The sequence below is a fragment of the Phoenix dactylifera genome, unplaced genomic scaffold (assembly GCF_009389715.1).
Source record: "Phoenix dactylifera cultivar Barhee BC4 unplaced genomic scaffold, palm_55x_up_171113_PBpolish2nd_filt_p 001419F, whole genome shotgun sequence".
Lineage (NCBI taxonomy): Eukaryota > Viridiplantae > Streptophyta > Magnoliopsida > Arecales > Arecaceae > Phoenix > Phoenix dactylifera.
In genome coordinates, this window is record NW_024068741.1 from 41,947 (window position 1) to 56,289 (window position 14,343).

The window sequence follows — 14,343 nt, forward strand, 5'->3', positions numbered from 1 at the left end:
ATCAATTAACCACGTTCCCATCTCCTTCTTTCTCCTTCTCCTATCCAAGAACCCTAGCCGCCATTGCCAAAGAAGAGAGAGAGAGAGAGAGAGAGAGTTTCAGCCCTTATCCATAAAATCCAGCAACACCCATCTCCGACTGCGTCACTTTCGATCTCCTCCGCTAGAGACGCCATCCTCCTCCTCCTTTGTCGAGCTCCTCTGCTGAAGAATAGTGCACCTCCATCGGCCTCCTCCTCTGCTAGCTTCTTCCTCCTCCTCCTCCTCTTAGCCCCTCCTCTCATCAAGCTCCCCCTCCTGACCTCTACTCTTACTCTCTCTTCTCCCTCCTAGGCTATTTCCCTCTGAACCATGACCACCAGCCTCTGTCGATCGATAGTGCTCCAATCTCCACCACCCATCGCTCTAGAAGACCATCTCCCTCTGTCAATGACACTATCGCCACTTCTCGAATCTCCGTTGACCCGCTCTTCTCTCTGTGGTAATGCCATTTTGTTAGAACTAATTTGGATTATCTAGAATCATGAGCGAACAACTGTTTTAGAGATTTAAACTATAATTTTTGTGCATATATAAGTAACTAAAATCAAATCCAAACTATAACTTTTGTACATATATAAAAATGTCATCTGATCCCTCTTTGGTGTTCATATTCTTTATTAGCATGTGGTGATGGCATAACGTATTGGCTTTGTCCATTTAATAAGCTATAGAAATTAATTAAAAATTCAAATTTAAAGTAAATCATGGCCACAAAGAGTTAGAACAGCTCTGACTTTTGTATCCACCTTATGATTGTGACACCAAGTTCACAATGCTCAAAAACAAGGATTAGATTTGGATACGGGCTGCTTACATTTGGTCGAGATTAATCTTATATGCTACTTGAGTTCTTTTTTGATACAATGTTGCTTGTAAAAAAAAAGAATTCTTTCCAAGTAATGGGCCTAATCAACCAAATCTAACCATACTCTATTTGAAGTGTAGTAGGGTCTAGAGGAGTTGGTTTTAGCTAAGGACAAATGTAGGGATTTTGGCTAGTTGACTTCGACAGTAGATCTTTTAGTCAAAACCATTTGTTGCTTCTAAGTGTCACGACCCCCGCCCCGTTCCCGGCGGGCCGCCGCGACGGTCCTAGGGTGCGGGTAGGCATAAGGCCACCAGCCACCGCGTAGAACCCTACTACCTATCAATCATCAATAGATCTTGAAAAAAAATTGGCATGATACATGCACAAAATGATCACTTTTCCTATAGTGACCTGTCAGGATTATCTCAATACATAAAACACACTACCTGTCAGAGCAGCAATCACATAATCTGTCACATAATAAACCTGAACAATATATAGCAATACATCATCTCAGGCATATAACTCATCTGCACACATATATATATATACCTGCTTCCTAATCCATCCATGGTCAAACCCATATCCACAACAGGATCTATGACTGTAATTATGCACTATATACAATAGAAGGTTTATAATACACCAAAAGGTATAAACCTCTATCTACATTATACTATACTATGGAGCGGCACAGCTAGCAGGCAACCACTAATCCTGCTCCTCTCTATACAATACCTGCCCTGCAATCAAAAATACCAAACTGGGGAGTGAGTATATAAATACTCAGTGAGTGGAGTAGAGAGTACTATGCACATGAGACAGAATATAATCATGGCTCGAGATGAAATCTCAAGATCAATAACAACATGAACATGAACTCAACATAGAGAATATGGAGTAAATCATCGATATCACCACAATCAATATCAACTCATCTGAAGCATATATGGAATAATCAAGTAAACATATATGCTACTCATGAATATGCTCAACAGATCATAATGCTGGAACATACAAATCAGGTGTCAATATACTGAAATCATCACTAGACAGCTGTCGGGAGGTGGGTTTTACGCCCCAGGCGAACCAGCAACAACTCCCTACTGTCACATGCATATGCAGAATAAGACACCATACCAATAATATAAGTGCTAGCTAGCTATCGGAAGGTGGGTTTTACGCCCCAGGCGAACCAGCAACAACTCCCCACTATCACATGCATATGCAGAATAAGACACCATACTGATAATATAAATGCAAGCCAGTATCCAGAACAGAAATTCATCTCACATCTATATACTAAACGGCACCTCGCGGGAATTCTACATCCGCGGAAAGCCATACTGCACCTCGCGGGGTCTTACTATGCCCGGCGGCAAGCAGAATATAAGTCGTAGGACCGGCCGATCCTACGCCTAGGGCCGTGTCCCCCCTAGGAAGGGACTGGGCTCCGCCCACCCAGAAGGCTACTATGTGCACAAAGGCCGATGTTCAACCCCATCGACTATAGGTGTCCTGCAGATACTGCCAAGCCATGCATAAATGCCATAATGCACCCTCCCAATACTCTACTAAAAAGGAGTATGATCAAGACTACCACTCACTCGATCATGACCCAATCATAAACTAACATCAGGGTTAGGAGTGAGGGTCAAGGAAGTGCAATACAACTCAATATACCACTAAGAAGGCTCTACAAATTTTTGAAATGGAGGAAATGAAATCAATTTACAAAAGAAGTTATTTCACAATTTGGAACCAATTTAATTACTCATAAAAGAGTATAATCAAGCTACGACTCACAAGTCTTTAAAATAGAGGAAATGAAATCAATTTACAAAAGAAATCATTTCACAATTCGGAATCAATTTGATTACTTATCAACCCCTCGTAATTCCTCTCAATGTTCCCTCAAATGCATGTACAGAATAATCAAGCATGGAGAATCAAGATTATAGAGGAATCTACTACAATATCAATCAATATGCTCAAGTGGAATCAATTCACACTTGGCGACATTCATGAAAATGAATTAAGGATGCTCATAGTGCAAAGTACATGACTCCCACTCACCTGTCAATCCGGCACAGCCCTGATACGCCTCCAAAAATCTACAGCAGGCAGTGGGGAACTTCTTCTTCTTGTTCCCTAGCTTCTTGCCCAACTGTGACATGCATTTACAATACATTTAGTCTTGTATCAAGGGCTATAATCTACGTGCCAATTATAACATAGGGAACTTTAATTGATTCAACTTTTCCGTTCCCTAAATCTTTTCTTTTCTTTCTCTTTTTCTTTTTCTATTAATTAACTCATCATTTATGTGTATTAGGGACTCCCTTGCACGAGTACAAGGTCTCCCTTAGCCTAATCTAGGCTTAATACCCTATTTTGGCATAAAATTTCTTATTTTCCCACCCGGATGAACAGTAACCCGGACTGACAGCCGGTTACTTCATCCCGTGTTTGATCCACTTTCCAAACTCCAAATTTGATGAAATTTTTACCTAACATTCTACACTCATAGGAGATTCTAAAGAGATAAAATGCATTGCTATCGGAGGTCGTTTGACCCCCTAAATAATTCGCCGAAGTTGGGACTTCGATACAGTTTTTCCGTAGTGCCGGAAAAATTTGTCGAAATCCGATTCTTTCTCTTTTAACGACCTCTACAACCCTTATCTGACCCCTCTAGACTACATCCACCCTTTGTATAGCCTAATGTCACCAAAAGACTAGATAGGGACGGATATTTACCTTTTTCTTTTTGGAAATCGAGGTCCTTGCGTAGAGGGGAAGGAGATCTACACTTTTTCCTTCAGCTAGAAGCGCAACCGGAGCTTCCTTGCACCTCGAATCCCCTCCCTCTTTCTTCTTCTTCTTCTTTTTCTTCTTCTTCTCTTTTTCCCTCTCTCTGTGTTTCCACGCCTGAGACCTCCTCTCCCTCTCTGTCTCAATTCCCTCTTCTCAGCCAACCCACCGCCAGACAACCCCCATTTAAGTCAAATCAAACTCTAAAAATTCCCATTTTGCCCTTGCCACTTCAACGGATCTACAACTATGCCATTATCTTTTGATTCCTTCCAATTTTACCCCTTATATCAATTTTAAAGGACTATTCTATCCTTTGTTATATAAAAAAAATTTTTTTTTGGGTTATTACATCCTCCCCCCCTTATATAAAATTCGTCCTCGAATTTAAAAGAGTAAATTACCTGATTACTCAAAGGGGTGAGTGTATCTGCTCTTCATATTCTGCTCGGTGTGTTATTGGAAATCAAATAAATTGGAAGTGTTTTACCTTCTATCTCTACCACATAGGTAGGATATACATACTTCGCTTCTATACTATCCCCTACATGTGTACTAATAGCTAAGGGGATATGCATTAATATCTTATCCTTAGCTAACTTTTTAGCAAAATAAGGGGACACAAATGAATGGGTAGCTCCAGAATCAAATAACACTCTAGCTTTAATCTTATCAATGAGGAGCATACCTGTCACAGCTGCATTTGATGCCCGTGCCTCCTGTGGATTTACCGTGAACACCCTTCCTTGCCCTCTGCCTACTGGAGCTGACAGTTGAGATGGTCCAGCACTCTGCTGTGATGTTTGTGCTTGACCTCTACCTCTGCCTACAGGCTCCCTACTACTAGGCCTGTCCATCTGCACAGAAGGGTAGGATGTTAAAGGCACAAACTGCTGGGTGGCACCCTGCGGGCATTCTCTGACAAAATGACCCGGCTGTCCACATCTGTAGCACACTCCCTGACCCATTCTGCATCTGCCAGGGTGCTGCTTCCCACATATGCCACATACTGGCCATGATTGGAACTTGGATTCCGTTCTGGCCATAGTGACCGGAGGACGAGGTACTGATGGCAGAAAAGTATCTTGTGATTGACCTCTTTTCCTCCATTTCCTCTTACGTGGGGCAGGTGGAGTTGAGCGTACAGACTGCTCCGTCGGGCCCTCCGAGAGATCTACTCCCTCAGATCTACCTCTACTGCTTTGCTCCTTCCCCACACTCATTTTTCTCTGTTCTCTTTCAGCTCTTTCCTCTTTGTTTCTGGTCTCCCACTGTTTTGCTTTATCTATCAGCCTAGACAAGGTGGGGACCTCTACTGCCAGTACTGCATTATAAAGCGGAGAAATCAGACCCCGCCTGAATCTTTCTATCCTGGCAGCTTCAGTGTGGATGATGTAAGGAGCATACTTTCCCAATCTAGTGAACTCACGAGCGTACTCAGATACGCTCATTCCGGGCATCTGCTTCAGCCTCTCAAACTGAAGAGCCCGATTCTGCCTCTCAGCCGGAGACAAAAACTCATCCATCACTGCTTGCCTGAACTCTTCCCAGGTTGGAGGATTCCTACTGTACAATCTGTCCTCCATATGCCTCTGGTACCAGTCCCAGGCATCTTCTTTCATTGTGAGCCCTACAAGTTCTATTGCCCTTGCATCAGAACAGGGCAGTCTCCGTATCATCTTTTCAGTCTCCTCCAGGAATCTCTGAGGATCTTCACCTTCTTCCCCCTTAAACTCTGGGGTTCTGAGCCTAAGAAATTCCTGTACAGTAATCCCCTCATCATCTAGAGCCCGCTTGGCCAAACTTCTTGGCACAGGTACAGGAGGTGGGATGGATACTACTGACGGGGCAGGAGATTTCCCCCGAGCAATCTACTCCCTCAGAGCCTGATTCTCCGCCAGTAACTGTTCCATCAATGCATCTCTACTTCCTACATCTCCTTGATCATCAACCCTCCGTCTATCAGTAGGAGGAGGTTTTTCTCTTTGGGGCTCGACACAGAACCCGCATCCAATGCTATATCTGGCTCCATCCTCCTTCCAGGACGAGCAGGTCCTCTCCTTGGAGGTATTCTTTATATCTCTCTAAAAAAGTCAAAAAGAGAGGATGGTCGTTACACACTGAGTCATGATATATTTTACTGAGTTGTAAATGACTCATAAAATAACATACAGAAAAATCCTATGCTCCATAGTATAATCCTATACTTAATCCTGACTCATCCTATTGCTCTGACAGGACTCTTCTTAACCTTTGCTCTGATACCAAGCTTTGTCACGACCCCTGCCTCGTTCCCGGCGGGCCGCCGCGACGGTCCTAGGGTGCGGGTAGGCATAAGGCCACCAGCCACCGCGTAGAACCCTACTACCTATCAATCATCAATAGATCTTGAAAAAAAATTGGCATGATACATGCACAAAATGATCACTTTTCCTATAGTGACCTGTCAGGATTATCTCAATACATAAAACACACTACCTGTCAGAGCAGCAATCACATAATCTGTCACATAATAAACCTGGACAATATATAGCAATACATCATCTCAGGCATATAACTCATCTGCACACATATATATATATATATACCTGCTTCCTAATCCATCCATGGTCAAACCCATATCCACAACAGGATCTATGACTGTAATTATGCACTATATACAATAGAAGGTTTATAATACACCAAAAGGTATAAACCTCTATCTACATTATACTATACTATGGAGCGGCACAGCTAGCAGGCAACCACTAATCCTGCTCCTCTCTATACAATACCTGCCCTGCAATCAAAAACACCAAACTGGGGAGTGAGTATATAAATACTCAGTGAGTGGAGTAGAGAGTACTATGCACATGAGACAGAATATAATCATGGCTCGAGATGAAATCTCAAGATCAATAACAACATGAACATGAACTCAACATAGAGAATATGGAGTAAATCATCGATATCACCACAATCAATATCAACTCATCTGAAGCATATATGGAATAATCAAGTAAACATATATGCTACTCATGAATATGCTCAACAGATCATAATGCTGGAACATACAAATCAGGTGTCAATATACTGAAATCATCACTAGACAGCTGTCGGGAGGTGGGTTTTACGCCCCAGGCGAACCAGCAACAACTCCCTACTGTCACATGCATATGCAGAATAAGACACCATACCAATAATATAAGTGCTAGCTAGCTATCGGGAGGTGGGTTTTACGCCCCAGGCGAACCAGCAACAACTCCCCACTATCACATGCATATGCAGAATAAGACACCATACTGATAATATAAATGCAAGCCAGTATCCAGAACAGAAATTCATCTCACATCTATATACTAAACGGCACCTCGCGGGAATTCTACATCCGCGGAAAGCCATACTGCACCTCGCGGGGTCTTACTATGCCCGGGGGCAAGCAGAATATAAGTCGTAGGACCGGCCGATCCTACGCCTAGGGCCGTGTCCCCCCTAGGAAGGGACTGGGCTCCGCCCACCCAGAAGGCTACTATGTGCACAAAGGCCGATGTTCAACCCCATCGACTATAGGTGTCCTGCAGATACTGCCAAGCCATGCATAAATGCCACAATGCACCCTCCCAATACTCTACTAAAAAGGAGTATGATCAAGACTACCACTCACTCGATCATGACCCAATCATAAACTAACATCAGGGTTAGGAGTGAGGGTCAAGGAAGTGCAATACAACTCAATATACCACTAAGAAGGCTCTACAAATCTTTGAAATGGAGGAAATGAAATCAATTTACAAAAGAAGTTATTTCACAATTTGGAACCAATTTAATTACTCATAAAAGAGTATAATCAAGCTACGACTCACAAGTCTTTAAAATAGAGGAAATAAAATCAATTTACAAAAGAAATCATTTCACAATTCGGAATCAATTTGATTACTTATCAACCCCTCGTAATTCCTCTCAATGTTCCCTCAAATGCATGTACAGAATAATCAAGCATGGAGAATCAAGATTATAGAGGAATCTACTACAATATCAATCAATATGCTCAAGTGGAATCAATTCACACTTGGCGGCATTCATGAAAATGAATTAAGGATGCTCATAGTGCAAAGTACATGACTCCCACTCACCTGTCAATCCGGCACAGCCCTGATACACCTCCAAAAATCTACAGCAGGCAGTGGGGAACTTCTTCTTCTTGTTCCCTAGCTTCTTGCCCAACTGTGATATGCATTTACAATACATTTAGTCTTGTATCAAGGGCTATAATCTACGTGCCAATTATAACATAGGGAACTTTAATTGATTCAACTTCCCCGTTTCCTAAATCTTTTCTTTTCTTTCTCTTTTTCTTTTTCTATTAATTAACTCATCATTTATGTGTATTAGGGACTCCCTTGCACGAGTACAAGGTCTCCCTTAGCCTAATCTAGGCTTAATACCCTATTTTGGCATAAAATTTCTTATTTTCCCACCCGGATGAACAGTAACCCGGACTGACAGCCGGTTACTTCATCCCGTGTTTGATCCACTTTCCAAACTCCAAATTTGATGAAATTTTTACCTAACATTCTACACTCATAGGAGATTCTAAAGAGATAAAATGCATTGCTATCGGAGGTCGTTTGACCCCCTAAATAATTCGCCGAAGTTGGGACTTCGATACAGTTTTTCCGTAGTGCCGGAAAAATTTGTCGAAATCCGATTCTTTCTCTTTTAACCACCTCTACAACCCTTATCTGACCCCTCTAGACTACATCCACCCTTTGTATAGCCTAATGTCACCAAAAGACTAGATAGGGACGGATATTTACCTTTTTCTTTTTGGAAATCGAGGTCCTTGCGTAGAGGGGAAGGAGATCTACACTTTTTCCTTCAGCTAGAAGCGCAACCGGAGCTTCCTTGCACCTCGAATCCCCTCCCTCTTTCTTCTTCTTCTTCTTCTTCTTCTTCTTCTTCTTCTTTTTCTTCTTCTTCTCTTTTTCCCTCTCTCTGTGTTTCCACGCCTGAGACCTCCTCTCCCTCTCTGTCTCAATTCCCTCTTCTCAGCCAACCCACCGCCAGACAACCCCCATTTAAGTCAAATCAAACTCTAAAAATTCCCATTTTGCCCTTGCCACTTCAACGGATCTACAACTATGCCATTATCTTTTGATTCCTTCCAATTTTACCCCTTATATCAATTTTAAAGGATTATTCTATCCTTTGTTATATAAAAAAAAAATTTTTTTTGGGTTATTACACTAAGTGTAGTTACGAATTTCTACCAAAGGATAAAATTGATAGAAAGCAAATTCAACAAAACTCAATACACATTTCTAGTTATGAAACCACTTATCTCTTAAAGTTGTCATAGATATTTCTTGAGTAGATCCATGTAGCTTGTATTTTATGTTCTAGCTGTATAGCCCTTCTACATGCCCTCTTTCAGCTGCAAGGCCTTGAGTAATGCCTCCAAGATTCCTTTTAACTAATTTGTACTAAGTCGTAACTGTGCAATATACCTTACTCCTACATTTTCTTTCCCCTTGGAGAAGAAGATTCATAAATTTTCTTGACTAGTTGCATCTAAGCCAAGTTCATTAGAGTTTCTAACTTTACATATAGCAATTAATAAAGAGGTGATAACGAGCTTCAACCATGTGACGTTAGATTTTAATATATGAAATGCCACTAATACAGAAACAATATGAGAATTTGAAACTATCATATACTCATGCTGCCTCAAGGGGGATTCCGGATTCCTAATCATTTCTATTTGATTGAACTTTGTTCATTGATCTATTATTCTCTGTTTTTAATTTCTGAAAATCAAAACATCATCTTAATCCACAAATTTATTGAATTAATTAATCTAAAATTATATTAAATAATCTTCAATATATTTCGTTCCCTGTGGATTCGACCTCGGACTCCCGAGATTTTACAACTTGTATGATTCTCCTATACTTGGGAGATTAGTTTCGCGAAAGCAATTTTGCGAGCGCGTCAACTTTTTGGCGCCGTTGCTGGGGAACGGCTGATTTATTAGTATAATTTTAGATTTAATTAGTACTTTAGTAGTTAGTCTTTTTCTTTCGAAAAAATAAAAAAAAAATTTTTACTGCTATTTTTTTATTCCCTGCACAGTCTGAATCAAACTCTGATATCAAAGTAATTAACCGTCTGATTGAACTCAAATTTGGTCTTCAGGTGCAGGACCTTATTTCTTTCATCTGAATGGTCTGATTGACATTCTGAGACTTTTAAGACCATTAGATTAATACGAAACCTTGCTGCTTTCTGTTTTAAATTTTCTGCATTTAATTATTTTAGAATCAGAATTTTATTGTTATCATATCTCATTAACCCTTGTTGCTAATTAAAAATTTAAGAAAAAAAAACTTGAAGAAAAGATCGAGGGTGATTATTCAAAAATTAAAAAAAAAGAGGAAAAACCTAAAATTTAAAATTTAAAATTTCAGAATTCAAATTTCAAACTTCAACTCATAAAATTTTTGAAAAAAATAAATAATTTGCTTGATCACCTATTCAATGAAATTTAATGTCATGTCATAAAACATTAAAAAAAAAATCTCTTGATTGTTGCATATAGTATAAGGCATCAGCATAAAATATTCTAAGGGCTGAACCCATTTAAAAAGATAAGGTCGGGATTTCATCACTCGTCCTTAGCCCAAAAATCACCCCATTGCATAAATATCCTAAGCTTAACTAAAATCAACTAGACGTTGGCCCTTAAGGACATTCGAGCTCAATAGGATGAAGACCACCGAAAGTTGCACCAATTTCGCTCTGTGGCTTAGTTGATGTCTAGGCAAGCTTTGTCCCTATAAGGGAGACAGTCCATCTATTCGAGGCAAGTGGGTTTTAAGTGGGACCTTTGCGAACGCATCGTGACCCCTCCACTTACCTGAGAGCTTACCTGGTCAACTCGGTTCATTAGACCGGATTGGAGGCTTAGGTGCCCTCTTCAAACCAGTTAGGAGCTGTCTAGAAATTTAAGAAAAAACATTAAAAATTAAGGTGTAATGTTTTGTTGCATGTTTGATTGTGAATAGATTTTTGTTTTAGGGTGTCGTTTTAGGGTATCTTTAGTTGGTACTTATATTTATATTTATTTTTTTAAAAAAAATAAAAAAATTTAATTAAATTTTGTATGCTAGGTTGGAATAGGGACAACACTCGGCGTCTGAATCGACAAATTTTTGACAGTTCTTTAAATCAAAATATTGAAACTCTTTCGCAAAATCTCAGATCTGGTGAGATGGCTGATGATGATGTAGGAAGTCACCATGGTGATGAAGGTAGACCCCCAGTTATGACACTTCGACAATGCTTACACCCTACTAGGACTAGTCAACCTTCATGCATGATTATTCCTGAAAATGTAGGACACTTTGAAATCAAACCAGGAGTAATTCAATTGCTACCCAAGTATCATAGAATGGAATCCGAGAACCCTTATCTTCACCTTAAGAATTTTGAGAAAATTAGCATCACATTTAGAGTGCCAAATGTATCGGAAGACGTCCTTAAATTGACCTTGTTTCCTTTTTTCTTAAAGGATAAAGCGAAAACATGGCTGAACTCCTTGAGACCTAGATCGCTAGGAACATGGCATGATATGCAAAGAGAATTCCTGAAAAAATTCTTTCCTGCACAGAGAACTAACTTTTTGAAAAGGCACATTAGTAATTTCCAACAAAAAGACCATGAAACATTTTATGAATGCTGGGAGAGATTTAAAGATTTGCTTCTCTCTTGTCCTCATCATGGGTTTGAAACATGGAGAACCATTAGTTTCTTTTACGAAGGGTTGTCTCCACAGTTAAAACAATTTATAGAGACTATGTGCAATGGTCTATTTTTGGAAAAGCAACCCGATGAGGCATGGGACTATTTAGATTCTCTCGCAGAGACTGTACAATTATGGGATACAGGGGATAGAGTGAATAAACCTTTACCTAAGCCTACTAGCATTGGACATGGGGGCCTTTACAACCTTAGTACTCAGGATGATATTCAGGCTAAAATGGCAGCCCTTACTAGGAAGGTAGAGGAAATTGAACTTAGAAGGATTGAACCCGTCAAGATCGTAGAACATAACAGCGAGTGTTGTAGGATTTGTGAGATGCCTGGCCATCTCACCACTGATTGCCCCACAATACCCGCATTCAAGGAAGTCTTGCACGATCAGGCCAATGTTATGAATACCTATCAAAAATCTTTTAATAATCCTTTTTCGGGTACTTACAACCCTGGATGGAAGAACCATCCAAATTTTAGGTAGAGGAATGACCAACCTCAACAAGTATATAATCCAACTCCTCCACCTCCGCAACCTCATTATGCACACGCACCCCCTCAAAAATCCAGTCTCGAAGAAACTTTGCAATCTTTCATACAAGGTCAAGCTAAAATCAATGATGAATTAAGAAATCAACTGACAACGCTGACCACTGCTTTAAGTGCTCAAGAGAAAGGTAAGCTACCAGCTCAACCACAACCTAATCCTCAAGTCTATGGCGGTAGCAATGCATCATCTTCAACTTTGCATAAAGAACAAGCGAAGAGTATAATAACTTTGCGAAGTGGAAAAGTTATTGACCGACCAGTCCCAGAACAAACTCAAGTCATACCTGATTCTGATCCTCCCGAGACAAAAGAAAAGGATAACGAAGAAACTGAAGCACCAACAATTACTGAAAAAATTAAATGTCCTTTTCCTGCACCATTTCCACAAAGATTAAAGCCCTTGCAAAAGCTTGAACCAAACTCTGAAATTCTTGAGCTTTTTAAGCAAGTAAAAATTAATGTACCTCTTCTTGATGCAATCAAAAAAGTGCCTTCATATGCAAAATTTTTAAAAAATTTGTGCACTGTCAAGCGTCGTTTAAATGTCAAGAAGAAGGCATTTCTGGCTGAAAATGTGAGTGCAATTTTACAGCATAACATTCTTCCTAAATATAAGGATCCAGGTTGCCCAACTATCTCGTGCATCATCGGCAATTTTAGGATTGAGCGAGCATTGCTAGATTTAGGAGCGAGTGTGAACTTGTTGCCATATACGGTATATGAGCAACTCGGTTTGGGTGAGTTGAAGCCAACAACTGTGACCTTACAATTAGCTGACAGATCAGTAAAGGTTTCTAGAGGGATTATCGAAGATGTGTTGGTCCAAGTAGACAAGTTCTATTTTCCTATTGACTTTATCATACTGGACACACATCCGGCTTCCAATTCACCATCTCAGATTCCGGTCATCTTAGGACGTTCATTCCTTGCAACTTCTAATTCATTGATCAATTGTAGGAATGGTGTCATGAAGCTTTCTTTTGGCAATATGATCTTGGAACTGAACGTCTTTAGTATAGGCAAACAACCCAGTAATCATGAAGAAAGTAAAGAGGTTGAATGGGTTGAAACCATTGTGGAAGAATATCTGTTAAAAGAAATATTTACTGAATCGGCCGACAATAGTTTAATAGATTGGTGTTCTGAAGGTACTGCTAATGATGTGGTCCCATCTGTTTTAGATAATTCGGATGTCATGATGGTCAATGGGTGGAGACCGAGAATAGAGGAATTTGAACAGTTGCCACCTCGAGAAGCAAAGATAGTACCATCCCATGAACAAGCACCTAAGCTCGAGTTGAAATCTTTACCAAAGGAACTCAAGTATGCCTTTCTTGGATCCGAGGACACTTTCCTATAATCATCTCATCTGATCTTGATCATGCCCAAGAAAGAAAATTACTTGGTGTTCTAAAGAATCATAAAGGAGCTTTAGGATGGTCTATTGCCGACTTGAAGAGGATTAGCCCTTTAATTTGCACGCACCGGATATATTTGGAGGATAATGCAAAAACCACAAGGCAAATGCAGCGTAGGCTAAATCCTACAATGAGAGACGTGGTTAAAACAGAAGTCCTCAAGTTGCTTGACGTGGGTATTTTTTACCCAATTTCCGACAGCAAGTGGGTGAGTCCTACTCAAGTCGTGCCCAAGAAAGCAGGTCTGACGGTAGTCAAAAATGAGCAGGGTGAACTAGTCCCAACTCGTGTTCCGATGAGTTGGCGCATGTGTGTTGACTACCGAAAATTGAATTTGGTTATTAGGAAAGATCACTTTCCCCTACCCTTCCTAGACCAAGTTTTGGAAAGAGTTGCAGGACACAAATTCTATTGTTTTCTCAATGGCTATTACGGGTACTACCAAATCGAAATTTCACCTGAGGATCAAGAGAAGACTACCTTCACTTGTCCTTTTGGCACATTCGCTTTCCGTCGGACGCCATTCGGGTTGTGTAATGCACCTGCAACATTCCAAAGGTGTATGCTCAGCATTTTTGAAGAAATGAACGAAAAATTTTTAGAAGTGTTTATGGATGATTTCTCTATTTTTGGCGATTCTTTTGATGATTGTTTATTACATTTACAAGCAGTCTTTGCTCGATGCATGGAAAAAAATCTGATACTAAATTGGGAGAAATGCCACTTCATGGTGCCAAAGAGAATTGTCCTAGGACATATTGTTTCATCGAAGGGCATGGAAGTTGATAGAGCTAAGATTGATTTAATCACCAAGCCATCTGCACCCAAGACAGTTAGAGATGTTAGATCATTTTTGGGTCACGCAGGATTTTATAGGAGGTTCATCAAGGACTTTAGTGTCATAGCCCGACCATTATGTAA

The 14,343-nt window shown here is 40.3% G+C and overlaps 1 pseudogene; it reads right to left on the minus strand.

Annotated features, from left to right (window-relative positions):
- Positions 1-11,330: 11,330 nt before the first annotated feature.
- LOC120108602 lies at positions 11,331-11,428 on the minus strand (annotated as a pseudogene).
- Positions 11,429-14,343: the final 2,915 nt, after the last annotated feature.